General features: G+C 51.3%; 1 pseudogene; it reads right to left on the reverse strand.

The window, feature by feature from the left end:
• LOC119100365 (dual specificity tyrosine-phosphorylation-regulated kinase 2-like) overlaps positions 1-7810 on the reverse strand; it is a 13869-nt pseudogene extending 6059 nt beyond the window's left edge.
• Between the last annotated feature and the right edge of the window lie 617 nt (positions 7811-8427).

The raw sequence follows: 8427 nt of genomic DNA on the forward strand, positions 1-8427 counted from the left end.
AGTGCATGCTAAAGAACTCAGTTGTCCTCGTAACGTTGCTTTTTTATCTCGCCGCATGGTATTTGCTTTTGCAGGGTATGATAGGACCCCATAGAATATGTTCGGAGCCATCAGTCAATGGGCTGATAATCAGCAGATAGGCCAATAATCAGCCGATAGGCTGATGGGTCGATTGCCGATAGGCTCATATCGTCTAATCAGACCGTAAGCCGAATCGAAAGACGCTGGAAAGATGCAAGAGACGCTCTCGGACTGAGCGACCTCGGCACGTTAGTTTGTTGACCTGCAGGTCGCGAGTGGCATCTTGTGTCAGGTCAAAGGTCGCGATTTTCAGAGGTGGTCTGCATAGCATATGCATTCCATTCCACTGCAGCATGGCCAATTAATGGAACTCAAATAGGTGAAAAGGATGTGGAACGCGTCAGGGGCGTATGTTTACGTACTTCTAACGCAAAACATAAACCAAAGGTGAAGCTTTTCAAAGTGTTTGAAAGTAAAAATCGTAAAAAATCGTCTCATCTAAGTTCAAATCATTTCGACATATTTTTATGGCCTCAAACGTATTTGTATGCCGCCCATTACCATGACAACAGAAGTACATACATAACCACCTTCAAACACACATAACACAACACATAACATAACAATCAGGCGATGCCTACATGTACAGCATGTAGCGAACATATTACTTATTCTTATTGCGGTGGTGGTGGTGTGGTGATTTGGTGTTTAAGGGCGTGTCGGCATCGGGGCCATTTTGCGCCCAACTCACAATCTGGCTGTAGTTGTGCCTCCGGTAGTTGTAGACCAAATGGGCCCCTCTTTTATATTGTATGTTTGTCATCAATAGGTAGTGCCTGCGTTCGGTTAAATTGGCTGCCCTTGTCATGTCCGTAAGGATCTTCTACGTGTGGCAATCGATGATTGCTAGACAGGCGATAAGTCGGATTTGGTGATTTTTCTCTCTTTGGAGAGCTTTGCTCTAATTCATCGCCATCTTCGCGTTTTGCATTTTTGAGAAAAACATCCACCAAAAAATATGAACCCGCCATGCTTTTAAAGCCCTTATGCTGAGTTATTGATTTTGAATATGCCAGGAGGTACTGGTTAAATGATGTTTAACCAGAAGCTGAAGGTCCTTTTCTTTTATATCAAGTGTCAAGGTTTCAAGTTGAGAAAGTTATCCTTCCCAAGATTTCACCGTGTATCAAAAAGTACGGTGACCCGTAGACGGCGGAACGCTTCAGAAAGTGAGCGTAGCGAAGCCCATTTCCGTGCCGAATCTTGCCAAACGTCACCATATAGTTTCTGTCCGGCATGTTCAGAACGTAGGGACGCCATGACACCCGCGACCCCCTCCCGTTTCTAAGCCTGTTTGATTATCTATCTATATCACAAACGAGTTTAAAATTCTAGCAGCCTAACAGTTGGCCTTGTTGGCTGACATTTGGTTTGCATTTGCTCAAGAGGTATCTCTTGGGTGTCGCCAAAGTAGAGAACCAAACAATGTCACGGAATCGATTTGGTCTAGGCCGGCGTCACCAGCCTGACTGGATACCTGCGCTTTAGTCCTGAAATAAACTACAAAAAAACTTGGATTGGGCGATAAGTCAATGCATGGGCGAATCCAGCCATTTTATTTGTGATTTTATTTGCAATTTTGGTATGGACTCAGCGCTATGCGTCTCGTCCATGACGAACCCTCAGCATTTGAATCGGTCATGAATGGACAACATCAAATCACTTATGTAGTATTTGCAAAACAAAACAACCCTTTCGCACATCGATAAATTGCTTATTCTTCGAGCTCAGGCCAGAATACTGCCTTCCGTAAAGCAATGTCATTCCTGCGTGCCTTTATTTCTAAAAATATCATCCAGGAAGTGAGTTAGAAATAAAAGAAGCCCTAAAAATTCGGAGCTTCGCTTCGGTCAATGCATGAAATTTTGGGTCGAGTTGATAACGCTTGCGAACAACACAACGCCCACACGCGGTCAACATGGTCATATAGGCAGAGTAATCAGTGACTTAATCAATGCCTAGCTGTCCTCGTATCATGAGTTTTCTGACTTCGATCTCCAAACGCGTGAGGTCCATTGTACGGATAGTTGCCGGCAAACCATAAAATCCACTCACGCCACGAGCCGATCGCAATGTCTAGTGGTGCGATGGTGAATGCCAATGCTGGTAAAAAGGTCACGAGTAAGTGACTCGGTTTCGGATGCCGTCAAAGTTTTTCTGAGAAGGTGAGGCAATGGCATTTGCACATACTCTTTGCTGAACGCTACTTAAGCTCCGGTAAAACACCGCTGCTTTGGTCACGTTTCACCAACATATTTTTTCACCAACCTGGCAGTGATGCCGTATAAGAGAAAACCTTGAAACTTAATTACATAATCCTTTCACGGAATGTTTTATCTATTCGAGCACTTGACAGCTGTTTACCTGATGACCTTGATGGCCACTTGGGTGTTGGTCTTGTGGTCGAGGGTGCGGATCACCTGCCCGAAGCTGCCGCGACCGATCACCTCCAGTATCTCGTACCGGTACGCGATGTGGTCCCGCGGCACCTGCGCGACAGCCCCGCACAGTCAGCAGTCAGTCAGGCTGCGCACACGCCGTAATGAACATCATCATCATCAGACCCGCCACGCGTGTGCGTGGCGGGTCTGATAGTCTGACACAGACTCAGACCAGCCACGTCCCACAAACGGCCAGGCCTTCAGAACACCAAACTAGCTCCCAAGCTTGCCAACTCAAACACGACGGCGTGTGAATAACACACGTAACGTCAAGAGGCTTTGCAGGCATGAAAGGTGCCTTAAGCACCGCGGTCACGCAAGCTACGTCCGGATGACGCCGCCGCTTTTTTCTACAGACTGCTGAGCGGCTGTGCCAGGCCAGGCATAGCGAGCCCGGGGCGATCGCGCCGGCTGGACACAGCCCAGCACGCCACCTTGATGTAGCTGCCGTGCTCGTCGTCGTAGCCGGCGTTCTGCTGGCGAGCTGGATCCCCGGCCAACTTCTTGGCGCCGAGCCCGAGGAACCAGATGTGATCGTACTGATCAATCTCGTCCAGTTCATATTGAGCCAGGTACGAGCCGTAGTGGTGCACAGCATCTGGGGGGCAGGCGACGGATTTTAATGGAAGCGGTTCGGTTGTGAGGTACCGTCAGAGAGAGGGGGAACACAGGGGAAATGCATCGACAACTTGCGAGAGGCAGCCGTTAAGGCAACAAGTCGGCGCAAAATACGGAAAAATGAAGGGGCCTCAACGCCGTGTCACAAACACCCCCCCCCCCCCCCACACACACACACACGAATTTCGGAGCAATTTATCAAATTCGTTAGAGCAGCGACACATACAATTGACATTGACACCGTGCTTCACGCGATTTGTCTACACGTGATTCGAATCTATCCTCACCCAAAAATTTCGGAGCAGAATCATGAGTCAAACCAACGTAACACAACAGTGCATTGTTTTTTTCCGCCGAGGCAAGGCACCGCTTGCCTTTGAACTGCTGAGTTTCAGATAAAGAAAACAGGACATGCCGTTGATAAGAAACGATGCAGTTACGCTTTTAAGTATGCAAAATTGCAAAAAAAACGGTTGGGGCCCAAAGGGTGTGACGTTAACTACTTACCAAACCCGATTGCTCCCACCAAGTCTAAAGGACGCGTTAATGACTCGAATTTATTGAACAAAAAATATGTCTCCCATGTCAGCCATCGGAAATATAAAACAATGCTGTGTGTGTTCTGATACCACAACATTTGTGAGCACCAAAAGTGAGGCTATGAATGGCCTTTTATGCACGCGGGTGTGTTCGAAGGATGAAGTTTAGGCAGCGAGCTTTGCCGGCAGAATCAGGCGTTCGATCTTTTCCCTGTTCACGTGAGACGGACTGTCCCCGCGTAAGGCTGTGATGAAAAGTGATCGTCAACATCACTGACGAAATACAAATGATCTCTCCGAATTACTGAAAACCTGCCATGTTTGTATCAAATGCATTCAATGGAAATCGATCAAGAAATACTGAAATAAAGGGAACAACGAAGATAATAATACATGAAATAAAGAAATGAAATACCGACAAAGAAATAATGAGGTTCGTCGCATTTTCCGGCACCCACCATCGCAGACCTATGCTTTTCCTCCAAAACGAGCCATCCAGTAATCGGGACCGCAACCCCGTGTGTCTTTCCAGCAAGGGTCTGAAAACTGAGAACACCAAGCGCAGATATATGGATATTTCGTTGTGGGCGAGTTCCACCACTTCCAGCACATCTAGCATCCTGGCTATTGCGTCTACCATCCGTATCGAATTTTCCTCCGGTCTGACTTGTAATGCAGTTTCGCCCCAGATTTCCACGTACAGCCGACTGTGTCGAGTGAATGGCGTTACGGTGAATCCATTAGCGCATTCTCACAGCGACTCGAATGTCATTTTAACATAATGGAAACATGGTTGTCGCTGAAAACATTCGTGGTTGTGGCGTTTTAATGATACCATGCAATTCGGTCCTCAGCTGTAGAAAATCTGGGCTCCGTTGGACGTGCCTCACCTGCCGGGCTGAGCCCCGCTGGACGTGTCTCACCTGCCAGGCTGAGCCCCGCTGGACGTGTCTCACCTGCCGGCTGAGCTCGCTGACGTGTCTCACCTGCCTGGGCTGAGCTCCGCTGGACGTGTCTCACCTGCCGGCCTGAGCTCCGCTGACGTGTCTCACCTGCCGGCTGAGCCCGCTGGACGTGTCTCACCTGCCGGCCTGAGCTCCGTTGGACGTGTCTCACCTGCCGGGCTGAGCTCCGCTGACGTGTCTCACCTGCCGGCCTGAGCTCCGCTGACGTGTCTCACCTGCCGGCCTGAGCCCGTTGGACGTGTCTCACCTGCCGGCTGAGCCCCGCTGGACGTGTCTCACCTGCCGGCCTGAGCTCCGCTGGACGTGTCTCACCTGCCGGGCTGAGCCCCGCTGGACGTGTCTCACCTGCCGGCCTGAGCTCCGCTGGACGTGTCTCACCTGCCGGGCTGAGCCCCGCTGGACGTGTCTCACCTGCCGGGCTGAGAGGCAGCGGCCGGCCGTGCGGGTCGGTCCGTGGCGGCTGAGTCGGCTCGTCGGATGCTGGCAACTGGCGGCGGCTGGTGGGCGCAGGTTTGCTGTGCGAGCTTCGGCTCTCTCCACACAGTGTCGTGCGGTGCTGAAACCGCAGCCGGCAGCGTGAGGAGGCTCAGTGCTGACATACTCTGCTTATCTGTGGCGGTTTTATGGCAGTTTTGGATGGCAGGTTCGGCGTATCAGGGGCGCGGTCAGGATTTCTAAGGGGATGGGGAACGAAACCCGGCGAGCACGCATCACGCCTACTCCTGCTTTCTGTCGAGAGCCATCTATTGTGATAAAATTCCAGCCCGGGAGAGGGCGGGACGCACCACCCGGGTCTTCCCTTGGCCGCTCCCATAGCGCAGGCATTAAGACAACGCGACACACGGCGCCACGACTTTAAACCCGCTTATCTTGAATCATAAAGCGATCGATGTAGGCTTGCGGCTATCATTAAAAGGTTCTTTGTTGACCGTCGTTCGGCTCTGGGACTTGTATCCGCCGGTGAAAAGCTGCATCAGCCAGCAAAAAGCAGGTTACAAACCAGGATCCTGAGTCTATGAATCTGCTACATCCGGAGCCGTCGACCGAACTATATCCGCCTGAGGCCATCTACCCTGTCCCGTCAGCCGGACGCGTCAGACCTACATGAGCCCTCACAGCCGGCGCCTGCGCTCAGCTTCATTCGGGGGACCTCCGAACATCCAGGATCCTCCCCGGCAACCATTTGTGAAGCCGGGTGCTCTCCATCGTCTATAGGATTTCCAGGCTCGCTCACAGAGACATCGAGCGGTCAGATCATACAAGAGGGCCTGGACGTCAATATGACTGCCATAGGGGAAACACAAGTGCGTACAGGTGATCTGGTAGCAGATTCGTATCTGCCTGCCATAGGAGAGTTACGCTCTCGGAGGCACGGCTCTAGACTGTAGCGACTAAAGTAGGCCTATATGTGCTAAACTGTACTTCCGGCTTTGTTTTGAATATCTTTCCAAACCTTTACAGGTTCAGTGACTACGTTTCAGAGCATTTGATGCGTAAGCCCTGAAAGCGTCACCGGGTCGTGAAATTCCGGATCAGTGGCGAGATCTTGCGGTGAAACCTCAGCATGCCGCAATGGCGAGACTTTACGGCAAAACCTCAGCATGCCGCAGTGCTGGGCACAGTCCTTTCTACGCCGACTTAACCGCGGCGGCTGCCACCAGCACAGGCCATCCCAAACAGGCGTAAATAACGTGCATCTGCAGTGACCCGAACCCATCCCACCACGGATGGGCGCATATCAAAGTGGTTGCTTTGACCAACTGAGCTCTCTGGACCGACGGTTAAAAGCTCTCTTGCCCTGTGAAGCATGAATAAAACTCCCACTTTTTGCGACGTTCCTGCACCTACACTCCCGGGAGGTCCCGAGTTCAAGAAACCATAGGATCTCACTGGCTGTGACAAGTTGCCGCTGGACAGCCACTGGTATAATTAGACAAATTGGCTAGCGGTACATTTACCGTGCGGGCTGTATTGAGCTGTGGTACAGAAACGCCAGTTTTGTTTGGAGCTAGTCTTGTTTACAGTTACATGGCTAGCCGGACAGTCCCCGATCTAACGGTTAGCCGATTGGGCTAGCCGGCTAGTCCCCGATCTAACGGTTAGCCGATTGGGCTCACCGGCTAGTCACCGATCTAGCGGTTAGCCGATTAGGCTAGCCGGCCATCAGGAAAGGGGTGAAGGAGTGGTAAAAAAAAAATGCATGCCCTGGTACTTGACTGGTGGGTTTGGGATCCAAAATTCACTTCACTTGTCCAAAACCAGCTGATAACAAAGTCGGCTAGCCGATGAGCCGTCGGCGGAGAGCCGGGTAACCATCGGTCCGAAAACCGGCCAGCGATAACCGATCCTGGCAGGAATAGCAGTGCTGGCCAGTCTTGACCTCTAAAAATGAAACGGCCCGGCGCTCCGCAGAACGTTGACAGCAAACGGGCCCTAAAGCCAAGAGCTGTGTCATAAAACACTTTCGTAAATTTGAAGGGTTTGTTCGTTTCTGCTGATCATAAACATGCGGAACCTGCCGCAATTTCAGGCACATTCTGCTGAAATCGTGCCAGTTGCCATGACAGCAGTGTCTGCAAACCTCTGGTTTCCTTGGATATCCTCAAAACTCGCCAGTGCGCACGTCTCATGCTCGGAAATTTCGAGCGCTATGCCTAGATCCGGCAGTCGGCCTCTTACCTCATCCGAGCCCTGTCCGTATGTCTTCTGCTGCGCTCGTGTCGCGGTCGGCTGACGCGGAACGGCCGCGGAAGACGCGGCGGCGATGGAAAGGTTGCGCTGGTTCTGAAACGGAATGTTGACGAGATGTTAACAATGCAAAACAAGTTGTAACGACACGGCTCTGTGAGTAAAAATGGGAGGTGTACCTGCTCTGTCCTTAAAATGCACCGGTCAAATGTTGATGCGCCCCGGATCTGATGCTGGATCTGGTACCACCTGACCACCGCATATCTCGTGGTAGACTCATGACAGGATTCCCCTAAAAGATTGCCAGCCTGTAGTGTAAGGCGGCGTTTCAAGCAGAGTGGTGCATTGTGTCTGGGGGCGGCACTGGTTCGTGCCCTCTCACATTATAGAGACGTTATTGTGTCCGGGAACGGCACTAGTTCGTGCCCTCTCACATTATAGAGACGTTGAAGGTGGCGCTGTCCTGGGCCAGCTTCATACGGACACGTGTGACATCAGGATGTCACGTGATCCATATGACGGGGTACGGATCGCACGCGATGCGTGATTTATTCGGGATGGGCTTCCTATATATTATCATTATTATCTAACATCAGCTGACACTCCACATACACGCGTGGCTATCACGTGCCATTGGTCTGAGAGACAAAACAGTATGTCAAAAAAGAAGAAAAATAATTAGGGGTAAAAAACACATACGCATGCACGTGTGAGTAGTCCAAGACAGCCTTGTCGCACAAAAAAAGACACGGCAGCGCGTATAAAACTTGTGACCGGTGCCCTGCCGCTGTACTGCCGCCGTTTGCGCCCGCGGGGGGCGCAGGCCACGGACCATGCGGGCAGTGTTCGGCCACTGGTCCGCGTGTTAACATATGTTTGAGGCAAGCAGGCAAAACCTGTAGGTTTACGCCGCTCACGGGCCTTGTGCGCAGCGACAACAGTTTGTACTTCACATATTTAGCGAGGCGTGGCGCAATGCAAATCCCGTGCGCGAGACACGCGGTCTTACGTTTTAAGGCCAGAAAATACTCTGGTGGCAAAGCTAAATACTTAAAGCAGTCTGCGTCGTTAGCAGCTGGCCCCTGGCCATAAGCT

This window comes from Pollicipes pollicipes, unplaced genomic scaffold, assembly GCF_011947565.3.
Source record: "Pollicipes pollicipes isolate AB1234 unplaced genomic scaffold, Ppol_2.1 Scaffold_4881;HRSCAF=5763_pilon_pilon_pilon, whole genome shotgun sequence".
Classification (NCBI taxonomy): Eukaryota; Metazoa; Arthropoda; class Thecostraca; order Pollicipedomorpha; family Pollicipedidae; genus Pollicipes; species Pollicipes pollicipes.